This window comes from Capricornis sumatraensis, chromosome 1 (genome assembly GCF_032405125.1).
Source record: "Capricornis sumatraensis isolate serow.1 chromosome 1, serow.2, whole genome shotgun sequence".
NCBI classification, from domain to species: Eukaryota; Metazoa; Chordata; class Mammalia; order Artiodactyla; family Bovidae; genus Capricornis; species Capricornis sumatraensis.
In genome coordinates this window covers 179,526,910-179,548,754 of record NC_091069.1, presented here as the reverse complement: position 1 = coordinate 179,548,754, position 21,845 = coordinate 179,526,910, and positions in this window count along the sequence as shown.

Sequence of the window (21,845 nt, the reverse complement as noted above, 5' to 3'; positions counted from 1 at the left end):
TCAGAAGTAATTTCAAGTTTACAGAACATTTGCAAGAATAATACAAGGAACCCTCTTATTTGCTTAACCCAGTTGACCCTGTGCTAACATTTTGGGAAAATTCTGAGGCAAGTTACCCCCAGGGTGTTACTCCTAAAAACAGTGTTTCAATTCCCTTCTGACATCATCCTCTGTTCCCTCACTGCCCCTCGCAGAAGTGGGTACACAGGGCAGTCAGGGGACCTGTCAGAGTGAGGGTCTCCCTATGTCCCGCACCTCTGCATTGGAGCCATCAACTTGCTGCCCCAAGTGGGAGGGTAAGAAACCATTTCTGTGCATAGTATCACCAAGGGCCTGGGAAAGGAAGAAAGAAGTCATAGTTGGAGGGGTGGGGAGGCTGTTAGGCCCCAGCTTCTCCAAGGTGGAGCCTCAACAAGGTATGAGCCACACTGGACTAAGCCACCTGCCCTCCTGGGCGCAAGTTACCCTCGCAGCCAAGTGGGGAGAGCGATATTTACACACAGTGCCTCATGGGATGCCGAGAGTCTTAATTAATGTTTGCACTGTGCTTTGAGATCTGTGATGAAAGGAAAACATAAAAGTGCGTAGTGTTATTATTGAAATAGTCATTTGGGTGGCTTGCCATGGTCAAGCCCTTCAACCTGAATCATGCCGCATGCCTCTTCACCATGGCCCCATGATTCAGAGCCAGAAACAAAAAGTACCCAGTCCATTAAGTCATACTGGCCCAAGAGGGGCAGGCAGAACTTGGAGGGGATCCCCACACAGCTCCCAGCTGTCCTCTTCAGCCACCAGCCTCCCTTCCAAATAATAGTCCATGTGGAGAACTCCCCCCGAAACCCTTACTCCCCTGGAACCTCCACAGCCCCAAATCTGAGTCTTCAGCTGCCTTTCCTTAGAATCTACAAGAAAAAGAATATTCCCTCTTTACTTTCTTTCCTCCCTTCCCAGTCCTGACACCCAGCTGCCCTGTGCTAAGCCCCGTCCTGGGAGCTGTTGGACAAGACAGGGATGAATCAGAAACATTTCCCGCCATTCAGTGAGCACCTACTGTGAACCAGAAAGCGCACAGGCGTTTATTGCATTTATGCATTACTTTGTCTACACTGGGTTTCACAGCTTCACCACTATTGACATTTTGGGTCAGAGGATTCTTTGCCATGGAAGCTGTCCTATGTATTGTAGGATGCTTAGGCATCCCTGACCTCTACCTGGGGCTTCCTGGTTGGCGCTAGTGGTAAAGAACCCGCCTGCCAGTGCAGGAGTTGTTGGAAACGCTGGTTTGATCCCTGGGTCAGGAAGATCCCCTGGAGTAGGGCATGGCCACCCATTCCAGTATTCTTGCCCAGAGAATCCCATGGACAGAGGAACCTGGTGGGTTACAGTCCATGGGTTCTCAAAGAGTCAGACATGACTGAAGCAACTTTGCATCCATGCGTGCAAGACCTCTGCCCACTAGACACCAAAAACATCCGTCCCAAGTTGTGACAACCAAAAATGTCTCTACCCAGTGCCAAACGTCCCCTAGGAAGTCAATACACACACACACTCGTGTGCATACACATAGACATGGCCAAGAACCAATGATTACCAAATAAACCTGTGAGTGGGAGTAATTGCCCACATTTTACAGATAGAAAAACTGAGGCCCTGGGCAGTTAACTAATTTCCCCAAGGCCACCTACTAAGTGGCGAATCTAAAATCCATACCTTAGATTCTTTGTTGTATGCTATTTCCACCACATTGTATGCTTAGATACACATAATACTATAGATAGAAGTGTGACTGTGTGGTGATTGGTGCAGAGTAAGGATTCGAAGGGGAGGCCCCTGACAGAAGGTCACTGATAGAAGCTTCCCTGGGATAAGGTTGATACCTCTGGGTGCATTTGAAGGGATAGGACTTGAGTTTCATGTAATAAGTGACCTAAAAAGATGAGCAGAGGGAATTCCTTGGTTGCCCAGTGGTTAGGACTCGGTGCTTTCACTGCTTTGGCCCAGGTTCAATCCCTTCTTGGGGAGCTAAGATCCCACAAGCCTCACGGTGGGGCAAAAATAATAGATAAATAATTTTGTAATTAAAAATAGAAAGATGAGTTGGATCTGGAAATGCAGAGACAATTAAGGAAAATCATGGAGTCAGAGCAAGAAGGAGAGAGAGCTCACAGTCAAACACTGCATGAGCCCAAGGTGCTCATGGCCCCACAGGGGAGGCCTGGGGCGCCTTTTCGAGGGTTGGGATGCCCCTCTGCTGACAGTAGGGAGCCCCCAAAGGTTTTGGAGGACAGGACTGGCACAGTCCAAGCCATACTGCTGGAGGTGTAGTACAGCAGGGCTCCCGGGTTTCACGGAGGACCCATGGGTACTCACAGACAAAGCAGTTTCCAGAGCACTTCTATCATTTTCTCTGTCCTTACGACCAGCCCTAGGTTTCAGTACAGTAACTGGGCTGTGCGGAGAGGACTGTTTCCCACATTAACAGTGGGCAAGAGTTGCACACAACCGTATATAAAATAGAGAAACATCAAGGACCTACTGTATAGCACAGGGAATTAAATTCAGTGTCTTGTAATAACCTATAATAGAAAATAACTGAGAAAAAAGAATATGTAAGATCCCCTGGAGAAGAGATAAGGCTACCCCCTCCAGTATTCTTGGGCTTCCATGGTGGCTCAGCTGGTAAAGAATCTGCCTGCAGTGCGAGAGACCTGGGTTCAGTCCCTGGGTTGGGAAGATCCCCTAGAGAAGGAAATAGCTACCCACTCTAGTATTCTGGCCTGGAGAATTCCGCAGACTGTATAGTCCATGGGGTTGCAAAGAGTCGGACACAACTGAGTGACTTTCACTTCACGTACATATAACCGAATCACTTTGCTATACAATTGAAAGTGACACAATATTGTAAATCAACTATACTTCAATTTTTAAAAAAGAGAGTGTGTGGGGGGGTCTAGCTACGGGACGTCTGGGTTTCTGCTCACTGAGGCCCTCTTTTTCATGGGGAGGCATATTCTCTGCGACAGGGAAAGCGAAATGATCCAAGCCAGTCCCCAGAAGTGAGATCTATTACTGGTGAAAGTAAAAGCCTGATTCACTCCCTGCAGGCCCTGTAAACTTCAGAGCTCACTCTCCAGCCCCCCTGGGAGAACCAGAAGGGCCAGGTTGTCTCAGAGTTTCAGGGAACTCTGCCCTCCCACCCACACATGATTCTCTAATTTGAGGAACAAGCACAGAAGCCAGGGAATTGGGGGCCATGTGATCTAGCCTCCCCCCTGGGGAGGAAGCCCCTCCACCTCCACCTCAAGAGATGAAGTTATAACTGTGCTTGGTCTGCTTCCAGGGTGGGGAGGTCATTACCACACAATGAAGTCCCCTGGTAGTTGGGCAGAATAAAAAACATGAAGACACTTAGGCGTGGGAAAGATGTGTGTGGTCTTATGCACTTTGATGGGAATATAAATTGGTGGAGCAGTAGGTACCAAAATTCAAAATGTGTAAATCTATTTACCAGCATCAATGCTACATACACAGATGGGAAACTGTATGGGCAAGAAGCTGCATGTTCAAGATGGGTCCATGCAGCATTGTTGGCAATAATAGATCGTTGTAAGCAGTGCAGATGTCCATCCATAAGACAATGATTCCACGCATCCTGACACCCCTGCTGCTGCTGCTGCTGCTAAGTCGCTTCAGTTGTGTCCGACTCTGTGCGGCCCCATAGACGGCAGCCCACCAGGCTCCCCCGTCCCTGGGATTCTCCAGGCAAGAACACTGGAGTGGGTTGCCATTTCCTTCTCCAATGCATGAAAGTGAAAAGTGAAAGTGAAGTCGCTCAGTCATACCAAGCAGCTAATTTAAAAGATGGGGTTCATCTCTATTTGCTAAGAAAGAAAAATATATGATGTTTTCAGCAGACTAATATATAGTGTGTTATTGCTCAGTCATGCCTGACTCTTTGCACCCCATGGGCTGGAGCCTGCCAGGCTGTTCTGTCCATGAAATTCTCCAGGCAAGAATACTGGAGTGGGTTGCCATTCCCTACTTCAGTAGATCTTCCCAACCCAGGGATAGAACCGGGGTCTCCTGCATTGCAGGCAGATTCTTTACCATCTGAGCCACCAAGAAAGTGCATGATTGCACTAATTGGTTTTAGGAAAACACTCTGTTGATCACGATCACTCAAAAACTTCGGTTTTCCCACTGCATGGCTCTTCAGTGCCTATGGGCTCAGCCTGGCATGGGCATCCAGGGCCTGTCCCTTTACTTCTCTCCTTTCCAAGGTGGCCCTGTTCAGCCCTCACCTGTTCGTCCCCTCCCAGCGGCCCAGCTGTCTTGAAGACAGAGAAGGCCGTGGCCCCTGAGTTCCAGAGGCATGCTGTGGTTCCAAGCTCATTCCCACAGCCCTGGCTTCTCCCTGAAGGAGGAATTTTAGGTTTTTCCTCAGAGCAGTGAATCCCAAAGACAGGCATCGCTTTTGCTCACCTGGACAGCCTTTCATAACAGGACTGGGATGCAGCCACCACCTGTCTCTGATTACTTACTCTGCTTTATAAAAAACCAACACATACAAGGAGGAACAACAGAGGACAGTGCAGGTGAGAGAAAATTTCAACCAGCTATACATCTGTATTTGTGTGTGTATTAATACATACATGTTAAAACATACTTTGTCTACATCTCATATATAAACACATAGAAAAAGATCTAGAAGGATACGTATAAAATTGCCACAGTAGTGGGGAACAGGGAGCAATGGTGAAGGAGGGTTTTTTATCACCGTGTATTGTTTTACGTTTCTCTTAAGAAAATACACGAAGGAAGTTAATTCTGAAACAGAAAGAGACACACGAACACAGAAAACAAACTTATGACTACCAAAGAGGAAAGGGAGGTGAAGGGCGAGATAAATTAGGAGGCTGAGATTAATATATGCACACTAATATGTGTAAAATAGATAACCAACAAGGACCAGCTGGAGAGCACAGAGGACTGTACATCAGAAACTTAATATTGTAAATCAACTATACTACAATTTTAAAATTTTAAATAAACATACATCCTTGAATTGCATCTAATTGATCATGAGAATGACTATTTTAAAAGATAAAAATAGAATTCTATTTTTAATGTTTCATTTTGTTGCATTGAGACCTATCTCCCTGGGCCCTCTACCAATGGTTCTCTCCCCTGCTTCAGGCCCCATCATGCCTGCTGTCACCCATGGGCCAACCCCTTGGATGCTTGGGGCCCGTGAGCAGGCTCACCCCTCTCCAGAGCCCCCTCCTCTCCTACCCCTTTGGACACATCACACAGTCACTTCCCTCCACCATCCTGGTTGTTCAGCTTGGAGCCCCAGCATTCACTCAGCAAACTGAGTGTTCAGTGAAAAGCAGGTCTGGCCAGGGGCCCACATACAGAAATGAATTTGTCTGAAAGGGACTCAAACACATGAACAGTCACAGTTGAGCATGAGGCCTGTGTGAGGTGGGGCCACACAAGGGAGCTGCCCAGCCTGCCTGAGCTGCAAGAGGAAGGCTTCCCCTAGGAGATGACTCTTGGTCTAAGCCTGGTAGGATGGTCAGGCCTTTGGGCACTCTGAGAAGAACAAATAGCATTTGCAAAGGCACGCAGGCACCAAAGACCATGGCATATCCAAGTTGTAGCAAATACACCACAGGCAAGGTGTGCGTGAGGGTTCTGTGGCAGCACTATCTGGGAAAAAAGCAGAGTGTGCTGTGTGCAGGGTCCCACCAGCAGACTCATTCCACGGGCCGTGGAGGGTCATGGAAGTGTTTGGTCAAGGAGAGATTTATCAGCTTGGGGTCAAGCAGTGGTTTTCAACCAAGAGTGATTTTGCCACCCTGCTCCCCAGGAGACATTTGGTGATGACTACAGACATTTTTGGTTGTCACAACTTGGAGAATGCAAGTAGCATCTAGTGAGTACAGGTCAGAGATGCTGCTAAACATCTTCCCAGACATGGGCCAGTACCCCTACAACAAAGAACTATCCAGGCTGAGATGTCAAGAGTGCTGAGGTCAAGGATCACTGATGCAGAGGATGGACAGTTCTGGCAGCAGTACAGAAGATGGATTGCATGAGAGGAGGGGGTAGGGGTCTGGAGACATGAGAACAATTATAGAAATAGCTCAGAGGGGAGACAGTGAAAGCCTGAGCTAAGACAAGACAAGGACTGAGAGAGAAGCCTGAATCAAACGTTATATTAGGAGTTAAACATAGTGATGGATTGGTTATGGTGGTTATGTGAGAGCTGTTACTATATGGGTAAGATGACAACAAAGTGAGTCCGAAAAATCAAGAGTTTAAATGAGTGCTTATTTTCCATCTAGAGCTGGAATGGTGCTGCCTCAGGTACTGGGTTCTCATCTATCTGATTGAGATGGAATTCCCATCTCAAACCATGGTTGCCATCTCATTCCAGCTCCAGCCTTCACATTCATATTCCAGCGAAAGGAAAAGCAAGGAAAGAGGAAGTGAAGGACTCACTCCTTTTCTTTACAGAAATGACCTAGAGGCTATACATACCACTTCTGATCACGTTCCATCAGTCAGAACTTAGTTGCGTGGCTGCCGCTACTTGTAAGGGAAATGCAGTGTTGAGCTGAGTGCCATGTATAAAAGCAAAGCTCTTATAACTATGGAAGTAGGGGTGAGCAGCCCCTGAAGAACTCGTAGCAGTCCATGCCATAGGTGATGAAAGAGAAAAAAATCGTGAAGGAAAACGTGCAGGTATTCAGCATGAGTGACTGCGTGGATGGTGAGTTCTGTTAAGAGGAGGAAACACAGGGAAGGGCGTGTGGGGAGATGGCAGAGTCACCTGGACAGACTGTATTTGAGCCCTAAGGGACCACAATGTGGACTGTCCAGCAGAGTCCAAGATCAGGGTCTGAGCTCAGGGGAAGGGTCTGGGTGGGGATGGAGATGTGAGGAACTGTCAATAAGGACACTGTCCAGAAAAGGTGCTGGATGTGGAGTCCAAGAACCCCAGCCATTCAAGCAGGCTCTACACATAGAGGACGAGAGGGAGGGGCCACCTGTGACCCCCTGAGGTGGCCTGTCGAAGCATGTGCTGTGCAGAAGCACTTTTCTAGGGAGACAGCTTGCGGCCGGCATCAGATTCTCAGGGGTCTGGGTGCAGAGTAAGAAGGTAAGAAGGGGTTCAGAAAGGCAGTCTGGGGCTCCGCAATATTATTGAGGCAGAGAGAGGAAGAGCAGCCCAGCAGAGGGACCAGAAAGCAGTAAGGAAGGTAGGAGTGCTGAGCAGCAGGATGGAGCATTAAGATGGGGGCGGCGGTTGACGGATGGGGCCGTAGACATGGCGGTAGTGTGCAGGACCAGAGCAGATGCAGGAAGCGGGGTCCCGGAGAGAAGGGTGGGACAAACGGCCCGTCCTGGAGGGGACATGGGGCTTTGGGGGGGGTGACAGAGGATTGAATGCATCAGCGGTTGAGTGGAAATGTCCAGCAGAGAGAGTGGGATTGTGAAGAGAGAGATAGTACAAATTACATCTTCTTCTTGAAACCGGTTCCTGACACTAGCTTCAGGTATGGTCCCTGCACCAGGGACCACAGCTGCACCCTTTTCTTGCTGCCACAGAAAAGGGCTCAGGCTGCTGGCGTGCCTTCCACCCCTGCCTGTCTTCTCTGACTGGGCCCTTGGTAAGTCAGTCGCCTCTCCATGCCTCCTTGTCTCTGTGTGTGAACTCAGATGAGAAGAAAAATCATGGGTGAAGCACCCAGCTCAGTCCTGATCACAGGAGGTGCTCAGTGCTTGGGAGGGCCCTTCTCTCCTCCGCATCCTCCCCTTCTTACAGGACAGCTGCTTTTTACTTCTCAGAGAAAGGATAGTCTTTAAGAAAATGACTTTATAATCTTCCTACTTGTCCCAAAGTGTCAGGATTTGGGCCATTTAAAGAATCGTACACCAGCCTCATGAAGGAAGAATAAAATGCTTAAAATACACGGAGTAGGACAAACAAGTTAATGGGACAAACAAGTAGAAAGTCACCTTATTTTTTTCCATCATAGTTTATTATAGGTTCTTGAATATAGTTCCCTGTACTATGTAGTAGGTCCTTACTGTTTATCTATTCTATATATAGTAGTGTGTATCTGTTAATTCCAGACTCCTAGTTTATCTCTCCCCACTCTTTCCCCTTTGGTAACCCTAAATCTGTTTTCTATTTCTGTGAGTCTGATTCTGTTGTGTAACTCAGTTCATTTGTTTCATTTTTTAAGATTCATATGTAAGTGATATCATAGGATATTTGTCTCTCTGTCTGACTTCCTTTAGTTCAGTTCAGTTCAGTTGAGTCGCTCAGTCGTGTCCGACTCTTTGTGACCCCATGAATCGCAGCACGCCAGGCCTCCCTGTCCATCACCAACTCCCAGAGTTCACTTAGACTCACGTCCATCGAGTCGGTGATGCCATCCAGCCATCTCATCCTCGGTCGTCCCCTTCTCCTCCTGCCCCCAATCCCTCCCAGCATCAAAGTCTTTTCCAATGAGTCAACTCTTCGCATGAGGTGGCCAAAGTACTGGAGTTTCAGCTTTAGCATCATTCCTTCCAAAGGAATCCCAGGGCTGATCTCCTTCAGAATGGACTGGTTGGATCTCCTTGAACTTAGTGTGATAAGCTCTAGATCCATTCATGTTGCTGCAGATGGCACATCTCATTCTGTTTTCTGGCTGAGTAGCATCCCATTGTATATATAACACATCTCTATCCATCCCTCTGTTGGTGGACGTTTAAGTTGCTCCCACATATTGGCTGCTGTAAAGAATGCAGGTGTGAACTTAGGGGTACGTGTATCTTTTCCAATCAGAGTTTTGTCCAGATATACGCCTGTGGGATTTCTGGATCATATGGTAACTCTATTTTTAGTTTTTAAAGGACCCTCCATACTGTTCTCCATAGTGGCTGCACCAATTTACATTCTCACCGGTGTGGGAGGGTTCTGAAAGTTGCCTTTTAAAATCCTCGGTGACAACTCCCAGACTCATCTCCATCCATAGCTGGTTATTAGTGGTAGTTCTCCAGGTGTCATGGGGTGGTTCTTTATCCTCGCGTTCTGTTCCTGATGATGATGATGATGATGATGTGTTTAGAGTTATGAGTGTCCCAAGGAGGCTGTTTGGTCAGAGGCTGTCAAGCCTGGAAGCAATGGGTGGAGGAGAGAGGATTTCACACATGAAAAAGCAATCTTATAAACAAACAACCCAATTAAAACATGGGCAAAGGACTTGAGTAGGTATTTCTCCAGGAAGATATACAACTGGCCAACAAGCACATGAGTAGATGCTCAACATCACTAGTCATCAGAGAATTGCAAACCAAAACCATATGTATCACTTCACACTCATTAGGCTGTCTACTATCCCCAAAATAGAACCTAGTAAACGTTGAGGAGGATGTGGAGAAATTGGAGCCTTTGTGTGTTGCTGGTGGGAATGTAAAAATGGTGCTACTGTTGTATATAAAAACATGGTGGCTTCTTAAAAATTAAACAAAGCAAAGACCTCTACTCAGTACTCTGTAGTAAACAATATAGGAAAAGGATCTGAAAAGGAATAGATATATCTATTTGAATAACTGAATCACTTTGCTGACCACCAGAAACTGATATATTGTAAATCAACTGTACTACAGTATAAAATAAAATTAAACACAGCATTATTGTATGACCCAGCAATTTCACACACACACACACACACACACACACACGTACATGTTGTTGTTTAGTCACTAAGTTGTGTCCGACTCTTTGTGACCCCATGAACTGTAGCCTGCCAGGCTCCTCTGTCCACGGGATTTCTCAAGCAAGAATACTGGAGTAGGCTGCCACTTCCTTCTCCAGGGGGATCTTCCCAACCAGGGGTGGGACCCAGGTCCTCTGCATGTCTCCTGTGTCACAGGGAGATTCTTTACTGCTAAGCCTGGGAAGCTTATATATATTTATCCAAATGACTTGAAAGGTTGGTTCTATGACCTGTCCACACTGGGTGAGCCAGGAACCAGCTCATTTAGACTGGGTCTCTGTGTTTATCTTTTTCAAAAAGGCCTCATTTTTAATTGCATAGGAAAACATTTCACCAGTTAAACAAGGATCTTCAACTCTGTCTCACATAATTTGATAGGAAAATTCCTTTTTTTGTGTTGTAAAATACGTATAACATAAAACTTAGCATTTTAACCATTTTTAGGGGTACAGTTCAGTGGCATTAAGCATATTCATATTATTGTGCAACCATCATCACGATCCATCTCTAAAATTTTGAATTGCCCCAAACCGAGTCTCTGTACCCATGAAGCATTGGCTCCCCATGCCTCCCTCTCTTAACCCCTGGCAACCACCATTCTACTTTCTACCTTAATGAATATGAATGCTTAGGCACTTCACATAAGTTGTGTCATACAGCATTTGTGCTTTTGGACATTTGGGTTGCTTCTCCCTTTTGGTTATTATGAATAATGGTGCAATTAACATGGGTGTACACTTTTATCTTTCAAGTCACTTAGAGATGCACATGGCAGAAAGTGAAGAGGGACTAAAGAGCCTCTTGATGAATGTGAAAGAGGAGAGTGAAAATGCTGGCTTTTAACTCGGCATTTAAAAAACTAAAATCATGGCATCACTTCATGGCAAATAGATGGGGAAAAAATGAAACGGTGACAGACTTTATTTTCTTGAGCTCCAAAATCAATGAGGATGATGACTTGAGCCATGAAATTAAAAGATGCTTACTCCTTGAAAGAAATCTGTAACAAACCTGGACAGCATATTGAAAAGCAGAGACATCATTTTGCTGACAAAGGTCCATCTAGACAAAGTTCCATCTAGTCAAAGCTATGGTTTTTCCAGTAGTCATGTGTGGATGTGAGAGTTGGGCCATAAAGAAGGCTGAAAGCCAAAGAATTGATGCTTTTGAAATGTGGTGTTGGAGCAGACTCTTGAGAGTCCCTTGGACTGCTAGGAGATCCAACCAGTCAATTATAAAGGAAATCAACCCTGAATATTCATTGGAAGGACTGATGCTGAAGCTGAAGCTCCAATACTTTGGCCACCTGATGCAAAGAGCCAACTCATTGGAAAAGACCCTGATGCTGGGAAAGACTGAAGGCAGGAGGAGAAGGGGATGACAGAGGATGAGATGGTTGGACGGCATCACCGACACAATGGACACAAGTCCATGGGGCTGCAAGGAGTCAGACATGACTTAGCAACTAAACAACAACAACTATATCTATATCTCATATCTGTATAGATATAGATATGAGATACACATATGTATATAATATATATGTGTGAACAATTCTCATACTGAATTATGCTGGACAGAATTGAAGATCATTGTTTAACTGGTGAGATATTTCTCTATGCAATTAAAATTAGGCCTCTCTGAAAACATTATCAAAGATAAATATAGAGACTAAGGAAGCTGGTTCCTGGTTCAGATGGACGTGGACAGGTCACAGAACGCACCCTTCTGCTCTGGCCGGAACTCAGCTCACTTCACCCAGCAGACATGTCTGGGCCTTTGAGAGAGACTGACCTGCCTCTGGGTGACGAGCATATGAGCCATCATTCCCTCCCCTATAATTTTTTGTCTTCTGTAATTTTCCACATTTTCTGTAATTGACTTGATGATTTTTACATTGAAGAAAACATTCCTTAAATTCCCCATATTTTAAAGACCCCATCCTCCATGCCGGCCCCTATGATCGAGGGCTCAGTATTTCTCAGGAGGGACCTCCATTGCTCAGGACCAGCCCTCGAGTGAAACGCTCTTTTGCTAAGTGAGTCGTGCAGGTATGACCACAGGGATAGGTTAGGCTCACAGTCCAGATGAACAGACGTCCCAGCAAACCTTTGTGGCCATCAGCTGAGCTCCTGGTAGGCACTTGTAGGGACAAACTGTCTGCAGAGACAAACTGGAATGACCTTCAAGGCCACTTCCTGAGAGGCCAATCTCAGGGGCCTGAGACACAGAAACAGCCACCATAAAGCATCCCAAACTAAAACAGGTCCTGACCTCATGCAAGCGGAGTGTCCGGAAAGGACAGAAGAGGGCAAGGTTCCCCAGCCAAGACAGATCAAGGAAGCCATGGCGAGGGGGTTGCAGGCTTCGGAGAGTGAATGGGGTTCTGCAAGGGTTTGAAGGGGGTGAGGAAGCATTCCAGACAAGGGCCACGGGGTGATCAAAGGCAGGAAAGGGTACTGTTTGAAGGGTGCTGGTTGTCAATCGTGAAGCCCTTGTATGTCCGGCTGAGAGATCTGGGCTTCAATAGCTGACTGCAAACCAGGAGGGTGGTTGGTGGTGGCTACAGTTTCATTTACTTTGTCAGACTAGCCCACCTGGACCAAGAGGCCTCAGCCTCTGCTTTGTTGTCCTGGCAGCCTTAAGTCACGCCAAGAGGACAGTGTGAGCCTAACCAGTAGCTGTCTCTGAATCTACAGACTGACTCCAGCAAGGCTGCCAAATGTCTTTTTAAACACTGCTTTTCAAAGAGCCCCATCCTCCATTTCCCTCAAAGCTATTCAGGGAGTTTTAAAATAGTCAACAGACAGGAGTGGGAAGGGGACAGAGCTAGAAGAAGAAGGGAAAAGTTCTCTTTGGCCTAAAGCAATTTATTTGAGTTACATTTAATTGTACATTTTAATGCGAGACTTCCAAATTTTATACCATAATAAAACAGAGCAGCCTTTGAAATGATTAAACTAGCAAGTTCCTGGTCCTCATGGCTAGAACAGCTTCCAGAGCGTCACCACACCTAATTAAAGGTCAGAGATGAGCGCAGGGAGAGAGAGCAGCTGTTTTCCTTAATTATGACACGAACGAACAGGTCTGGTTTGAAAGCCCTACATGATTGAAGTTTACACAAAAACACAGGAGCACATGGGCTCAATCTGAGGAGCCCTATTCTTCTCCTGCTCCCCACTTTGAGAAACTTGCCTGGCTCATCATTCCCACTACAAATGTCTCTCTGTGTACAACCCAAAAAGGAGCAAGAAGATGCTTTTAGCTAGACTAACATGTATAAGACAGTCAGGGACAGCCAGGGGCCCAGAATCTGGACCTTAGTAAGTCCTGTTCCCTTTTGGGTATCAGTTTTCCTATCCATAAAGTGGGGACATTACGTGAGCTAACTATTTATAACAGTCTGTTTTTCTGTGAAAAAATCATAAATTTTCATCCCATTCCATCTGATAAAGGAGAAGAAAGAAAGGAGGGAGGGAGGAGAGAAGGGATAGAAGGAGGTGGGAAATTTTTGTTCACAGTTCATATTTGCATTTGCCTTGACTCATTTCAGGCTTCCCTAGTGGCTCAGATGGTAAAGAATGTGCCTGTAATACAGGAGATCCAGGTTCAATTCCTGGGTCAGGAAGATCCCCTGGAGAAGGGATTGGCTACCCACTGCAGTATTCTTGCCCAGAGAATATTATGGACAAAGGAGCCTGGCACGCTATAACCCATAGAATTGCAGAGAGCTGGACATGACTGAGTGATTAACACCCTAATTTTGACCAATTTCAGACCCTTTGACTCCATACTGTGCACCACATACATCAGTACCCAGACTTGACAGCCTCCAGCTTAATTTATTATCGTTGTTATTTATTATATATAAATGGTAAACAAGACCAGAGAAGGCCTTCTCTCACCACACAGGTGCAAAGAGGGAACCAGGCTCCTTCTAGACTTGGCTGGGGAAGTGGTGGCTCTTGCAGGATGGGAGTCGCTGGGCTGGGTCTGGACAAGTCCCAGACCCAGATTTTTTCACAGAATAACAGACTGTCATAAATAGTTAGCTCTTCAGAGGTTTCATTGCACTTGGAGCCTTCAGCAACTCAGTTCCATAGTAGGACCTAAAAAGAGCATTTCAAATTGGAGCCCCTTCAGATGGCTTGCCTGAGCTGAGGCCTCTGTAATTCTGCTCCTCGTTTGCTTCAAAAAACTCCCAACTTGTGTTTCTAGGCCATCTATTCAATCCTGTACCTTGAAAGGTCACGGCAGCTACTGTTAAGAAACTGAGACATTTTCATGGCGAGGTTCCCATTCCTCCTTTTAAGGACTTGTGCAAAAAGGAAATAAATCTATAAACTTTTCTAAATAAAATCAGTATCAGAAAGAATTGGGGTTGTTTCTTCTTTCATTCAAACAATTGCTTATACATGTGTTATTCTCCAGAACCACTTTTGTCACTTAAAAGTGGTCAGGGTCCTCACAATACTGCTCACCCAAACCATATGCTTTTGAGGAGGTATTGGGGGGAAGCCAAGATCTGGAAAGGACCCTAGACCTCATCTAGTTTAAATCTACACTCTTCTAGAAAAGGAAACTGAATTCCAGAGACGTCTCGGTCAAACATTGAGATTAGAATCCTGCATTTTCTGTTACCCCACACCTTTTTATTCTTAAAACGGCCTTCTGGTCAGCTTTTGCATAAGAAATAAGGCAGCTGAACAAGCTGCTGGTCTTCATTAATGAAGCTGTGGTTACTACTCGGAGGGGAAAACAAGGGTAAATGACAGTAGTGACTGGGTTCCATCGTCAGAGCCATCACCTGAGTCCTTGGAATGACAGGCTGTCTTCTCTGGCATCAGTCATTTCCCTGCTGACAAATTAAGGGACATAACTAAGCTTTGCTCCTGACAGCAGAGGATTTTGAAGACAGAAGTGCCATGATGGAGATTATTACAGCTGGAACCTAGAAGGAAGTGGCAAGTGGTTAATAGGCTGAGTGGAGACCCAGGTGACAAGTGACAAGGAGGAGGGAGCTGATGTCAGAGCTGGTGTCAGGACTGAACAAGGATTCCCCCTGGCTTTCTCCTGCTCTGATCGCCCATCCCTCCCGGGAAGCCTTTCCTCATGTCTAGGATGGAGTCATGGTCCTCAGGACTAGTGACTTTGGGTGGACCAGCTTCCCAGTCATCTCAGAGAACTGTGTATTTATCCAGACACTCATTCATCTTTTTGCATATTTACTCTCATCCCTTCCAGTTCCAGAAAGGATTTGAGGTAGCTCAAATGAAAGGTCAGTATAGTTGTGACATCCATTTAGTCAAAGCTATGGTTTTTCCAGTAGTCATGTATGGATGTGAGAGTTGGACCATAAAGGCTGAGCACCGAAGAATTGATGCTTTTGGACTGTGGTGCTGGAGAAGACTCGAGAGTCCATTGGACAGCAAGGAGATCAAACCAGCCAATCCTAAAGGAAATCAACCCTGAATTTTCACTGAATGGACTGACGCTGAAGCTGAAGCTGAAGCTCCAATACTTTGGCCACTAGATGTGAGGAGCCAACTCTTCGGAAAAGACCCTGATTCTGGGAAAGATTGAGGGCAGGAGGAGAAGGGGATGACAGAGGATGAGATGATTGGATGGCATCACCGATTCGATGGACATGAGTTTGAGCAAACACCGGGAGACAGTGAAGGACAGGGAAGCCTGAGGTGCTGCAATCCATGGGGTCACAAAGAGTCAGACAGGACTGAGCGACTGAACAACAACAAAATAAAATGTAACAAAACATTTTTAAACAAAACCTAAGTTAAAAGGAAGAAGGAAAGGAGGAGGAAAAACAAGAGTGAAGAACTAAAAGGGATTCAAGAATGAGACTTAAAGTGAAACTTCAAACTTCATTTTGTGATCATTCATCCAGTGGCACACATGTGATTCATGTACTTTTCTGTATGGGTTTATGCGTGGGAATTTAGAAAGCCATTCACAGCTCTACACTGCTTGCTTGTCTCAGGGACATCTTCTAGGGGGCCTGGGGGAGTGACTGAACCACTTCCCATGTCTTCTCTTTCCAGCAACTTGCCCTAAATATTGCTCTACTCACCTGAGATTTGAAAGAACATCATGTGGCCATGAGGCCAACTCTGCTGCCTAGGCCAAGTGTCAAGGTACTGGGCTTCTCCCCAGAAATCCAGACCCACCCATGCTGGAGCTGACCTCTTATAAAATCTAAGTGTTTTTAAAAGGGAGAGTCTTTAAAAGCCCAAAAAAGGACCACCTGCTTAATCTGAGCAGAAGCAGGTATTCCTCAGGAAGAAACAAAGATGTGGGAACTGGTTTTCCACTGGGTGTTTAAGTGACATCCCATACCTCAGTCTATAAACCACGTCCAAAGGGCAGGGCTCTGATTAAGAGGCTGGCACTGCAGGCCTGTCAGGAGGCTGATGCCTCGGTGCGGGAGGGCTGTGGGGGTATAGCCCAAGCAGGGATCTCCACGGCCCCTCTGGCTCCCTCCTCTGCCCAGACCACTCTGATTCCCTGCTGCCTCAGCCTTGGTGACAACTCAGATGTCCCAGGGAGGCAGAGAAGAGCCTTGGGTTCACTGAAACTCACTGAGAGCAGGGGCTTGTGGTGGTCTGACATTGAGAGCAGATTTCTCGATTTGCAGTTGAGGGAACTGAGATCACAGACTCGGAGAACTGGCCGAGGGCCCTGCAGTGAGGGGCACGGCCAAGATGGAGTCCACACGCAATCTTTGTCTTGTTCTGTCCCTCTGTCTCTGTCTTGCCCTTTCTCTCTTTCCAGGAAGCATCTGACTCAACGTGTCTAAGCCCAGTAGCACCAGTTGACCTAACATGCCTCTCCCGACGCTACCAGGGAGAGCCCAGTCACAGGGAGGCCCTGCCTGACTATCCCAGTGGACCTCCCAGATGTAGTCATTCCTCACAGAGAACTCTGCTGCTTACAAAACACTTCCTCACCCAGGTCTCACCATGATTGTTCCAAGAACACCTGTGTCCAGCCATCGGTGGGGGGAGAGACCAGGGCCATGATTACCCAGAGAACTCTTGCCATTACGCTAGGATGAGCGAGATTCCAGGACTGCCAGAGGGTGGCAGGGACGAGGCTGCAGGCAGCTGCTGCAGGACAGGCAGGCTCTGTTCCCAGTTAGCTGGGAGCCTTGGGCCCAGCCACAGCGCCAACTGAACCCAGGGCTCAGAGGGGACCTCGCCGGGTGGCCTCCAACCAGGAGCCCATGAGAGCAACGCTAAAATGCGCTTCTGCAAAGGTGGTAGGAATGCATGTGGGGACAGAGACGCTTGGACAGACTCAGACTGAAAAGGGGCCCTCTTTGTAGTTGCTTAAGTAGTGGAAGGAGATGAGACATTCAACTATTCAAGGGCAGCGTAGGGTGGGGAGACAAGTGGCAGCGATGTGTCTTTGAAAGGACAGAGGCAGATAGACAAAGGAGAGAAGTGTTTTATTCAGGGTCTAGACTCAGGGCTCCGGTAGCATCAGAGAGGGAGAGGCCTTCTGATTCAGACCCCTACTTTACCACTGGGGACACTAAGGCCCAGGGAAGGGAAAGAATTCATTCGCAGTCACACAGCTGGTCAGCATCAGAGTGAGGGTCTGATCCCTGGGGGCGGAGTGGAGGAGTTGGGGGAGTGGGTGCCTAGAGGAAGGGCACAGGAAGTGAGGAGAAAAGCTAACACACACTTTGGCCAGGGGCCAGCCCTCGAAGGACTGTGGGAACCTGGGGCTGAGCTCTTCCAAAGCAATCTGGAATATAAACCCCTGGGAGGCCCTGCTGGCCAGTCACAGGCCTCCTCCCTGAAAAGAGCAAGCTGCAAAAATCCTGCTGTTGGGACAGCAGGCTTTCTGTCTGAGGACGTGACTGACCCCAGGGCATTAGGCACCAACACAGTGTCAGCAAATTGCTCTTTCTTTTTGTTCAAAGCAGCTCAACAAGGCCATGGCCAGTGTCTCCGGAGGCCAGAGTCTGGGCAGTGGGTTACACCTGTATTTGCCCAGGTCAACCCGGGGCAAGGTAGAGTAATCACAGGCCGTGTGAGGGAGAAGGATCTTAAAGGGCATGGTCCAGCCTCACACCTGTCCCCATCAAACACTGGAATTCCTTCCATCTCCGGGTGGCTCAGCTGCAGCTTGAGCAGCTCACAGAGACAGCTCATGCCCCCGCGTGATGGCCACTCCAATCCTTGGGCCAAGCGTCTCCCCCACCACCCCCCATGTATTCCCTGCCAAGTGGTCCTTGTTCTGTCCCTTGGGACCCCATGGAACAAGTTCCTCTCCCTTCCCCATAGCAACCCCGAACTGGTTAAACACAGTGATGTATGTGTGCTCAGTGATGTCCAATTCTTTGAGATCCCGTGGACTTTACCCCACCAGGCTCCTCTGTCCATGGGATTCTCCGGGCAAGAATACTGGAGTGGCTTGCCATTCCCTCCTCCAGGGGATCTTCCCAACTCAGGGATTGAACCCCAGTCTCTTATGTCTCCTCCACTGGCAAGTGGATTCTTTACCATGAGTGCCGCCTAGGAAGCCCTAAACTCAGAGATCAGCCCCCCAAATCCTCTCCTTTCCAGACTAAACACCCCTGCTTCTCAACCAGTTTCCATATCCCTGGGTTCCAGTCTTTCACCAGCTCCCCCTTCCACCCTTCGCCCTAATCATTTTCTATTACCCTGCCTCCACTAGATTAATTACTAATCTTGGTTCCACATAACATTCAAGGTGAAAGCCAACATCCCAAATCACCCTCCTAGAGACCTAAGGAGGCAGCTTATCCACAGGCCCCTTCTCCTTCCTGCCATCTCTTCTCTAAGCTTCAGAGACACACACACAAAGGTCACAATTTCTCAGAGAACAGTTATGTGAACCTGTGCTCATAATTACATGCGTGGTAAATCCTGATTTTCCAAAACCTTAAAAAGGAAGAATATTTAATTCTTTAAAAGGCAGGACATCTGTGTGGCAGCTGACCTCTGTCAGGTCTGATTCTGGAGTTCAAATTAGGTAAGAATATTCATTTAGGAGAGCACCTATTAGACCCAGGAGCACCATGGCAGAAGGCTACTTAATATATAGCTTTTATTCCAAGGAGCCCAGTTAAGGAGATCCGCACAAGTAGAATTACAGTAAACATTGCTAGATGCTGTGATCGAGGCATGGAAATGGGAAAAGTTAATTTCCTATTGCTGTAATAATGAATGACCACCAACCCAACATGTGTCTCCCTGGCCTAAACTCAAGGTGTCAGCTGGGTTGGGCTCCTTCAGGAGGCATCAGGAGAGGATCAACATCCTTGCCTTTTCCAGCTGCTATAGGCTGCCTGCACTCCTTGACTCATGGCCCCCTGTCTCCATCTTCAAAGCCAATAGCATTGTCGTCACATCTTCAGTTCTTTCTCCAGCTTCTGCCTCCCTTCACATATGAGAACCCTTGTGATTGGGTTCACCTGGATAATCTTCTCAACTCAAGATCCTAAACCTAGTCATTTCTGCAAAACCCCCTTTTGCCTTGTAAGGTAAACTATTTATACTTTCATAGGTTTGAGGATTAAAACCCGGACATCTTTGGTGGCCATTGTTTTGGCCATTATGTTCCACAGGGAATAACTAATTGCTTGTGGGAATAGATTCTTTAAGGCATTGTAGTTGTATGCAGGGGGCTTCCCAGGTGGTGCTAGTGGTAAAGAACATGCCTGTGCTGCCAGTGCTGGAGACATGAAGCCAATAACTCATTAGAACACCAGCATTCCCAAAGCTGGGTGGGCCGCAGGGTTTCACTGCAGTCCTCTCCTCTACCTCTGCCCTACAAATTAGCTGAAAAGAATTTAAACTCAGGCTGACTTTGACCTTGAGTTTGAAGGGGGCAAAAACACAGAAATACTGACATTATCTGTTTCTCTTTTGATGGCACTGAGGATCTGAATCACTAGGGCTTTGGAGCCAGGAAGGAGGCCCAGCTTTCTGCCTTCTGTCAAGGCAGAGACAGCCCCCAGCTCTCTGGGGTTCGACTGGGGTTCAGGCTGGCAGCCCCCGCGATGGTGGTCAAGGGGAATGTGGGAGCTCTGGGCTGCAGGGCCTGTGGAGGGAGGCCAGGACCATGGGAAAGGCTTGTGTCCCTGTTGTCCCTTTGCATCCTCTGTGATGTTTTTCAATCCTGGGTCTTCTTTGTGTTGAGCAGGACTGTTTTGGGTTATGCTCTGAGATGTGGAGGCTGTGGATCAAAAACCACTCTCCCCTCATGGTGTGCTGACAACAAGGAGACCACTCCCTGCTGAACAGAACTCTGGTTTACAATGCACTTTTACACCCATGATCATCTTAGACTCAATTTTTATTTTTTGGCTACATGTGACATATGGGATCATAGTTTCCCAACCAGGGATCGAAACTGCTCACCCTGCAGTGATGCTTTAACCAGTGGACTGTTAGGGAACTCCCTTTCTTTGACTCTGATAATACCCCCAAGAGGATGGGGGAAGTCAGTCAGTGGCGTTGCTGAGACCCACAGCTGAGACCAACCCTCTGCCACTCCCACCGCACAACAGTGCCTCCCACGGGCTCTTGACGGTGACTGTTGGGTCGAGGCCACCCTTCCAGCCACTGTCAGAATGGTGTGCACTTAGATTTCTACTTCCTTTCTCTTGTTTCCTTGTCCTCTCAACCACCTCTCTCCCACTCTTTTTTCTTCCCTATTCCTCTCTCTATATCTCTCTTCTTTCCTCCTTCTCAGCAACCAAAGCCCCCCGAATGACTCTCACCTCTCAGGGAGCCCCCAGTAGGCTTAAGGGACTAGAACTCCTAGGTCAGGATGTCTACACCCACAAAAGAATGTCCTCCTGGTGCTTGCCTCCCACATTCATCATGTCCTGGGCTGAGCAGGTGACCTGTCCATACCAGGAGAAGCACTGGGGGCTTGGAATAGTCTAGGCCAGAAGCCAGGAGACTAGAGCTCACAGACAGCTCAGCCAATCATAACCTTAGGTACATTACTGCTCCACTCTGGACCTCAGTTTTCTCATCAATAAAGTGGGATAATAACAACTGCCTCTCAGGGCAGTTTGAGGGTTAGGAAAATTGATTTCATGGTACTAAGCATGTATTAGATGTTTAATAAAGCTTGGTTGGATGCGGCAGATGCTGGAACACAGAACCCTCCAAAGCAGTGGACTTGAAAATATCAATATCTGTGCTGGGGTAATAAAAGTCAAGAAGCACCTGGAAGCATCAACAGAGAGGTGGAAGGGGATGGAGGAAGAGTGTCACTGGGGAGGGGCTGTTTATTGTTCCGCCCTGGGGGCATTTCAGGCTCCCGGTACTCCAGATCCAGTCACTGAATTCAATTAATGCTTGTCTCTTTATGATGGTGAGGAAATCATCTTGTAACATTCCAGATGCCTAATGAGGGTGTGTGCAATGACTGGGCAGTGAGTCCTGGAATCTCCCTGCCTTCGGCACGCCCTGGTAGTAATGATGATTTTTAAAAGCTGGGAAGCCCAGGGTGACTTCTCCCAAAACTGACTTGGTCAATCGCAATGTCAGCAGGGATTCAAAGTCCAACTTGCAGTCGTTTCAGAAAGAGAAGCCAATTACAACACGCTGAGGGGAGAGGGGATTGGAAACTTGCAGAAAATAAATGGATGGACTTGCAGTTAAACATGCAAATTGATTGTCCGCATTTATCTCCTCTCCCTGCAGGGACCCCACTTAGATAGCAGCAAAGGAACTGAAATGATAAACCCACTACATCATGGGGAATGGAAAAAGATTATCAATGGACTAGAGATTTCAGCATATTTATGGAACAGAACAGTTGAAGGTAGCTGAGCAGAGCAATCGCATTTCCTTAACAGAGCTCCAGAGGGGTTTGAAAATTGATTATACCGGGAACAATGCAGGACAGTTTTCAGGCTTCCCCGATAGCTCAGTTGGTAAAGAATTCTCGTGCAATAAAGGAGACCTGGGTTCAAACCCTGGGTTGGGAAGATCCCCCAGAGAAGGGAAAAGCTACCCACTCTAGTATTCTGGCCTGGAGAATCCCATGGGGGTCACA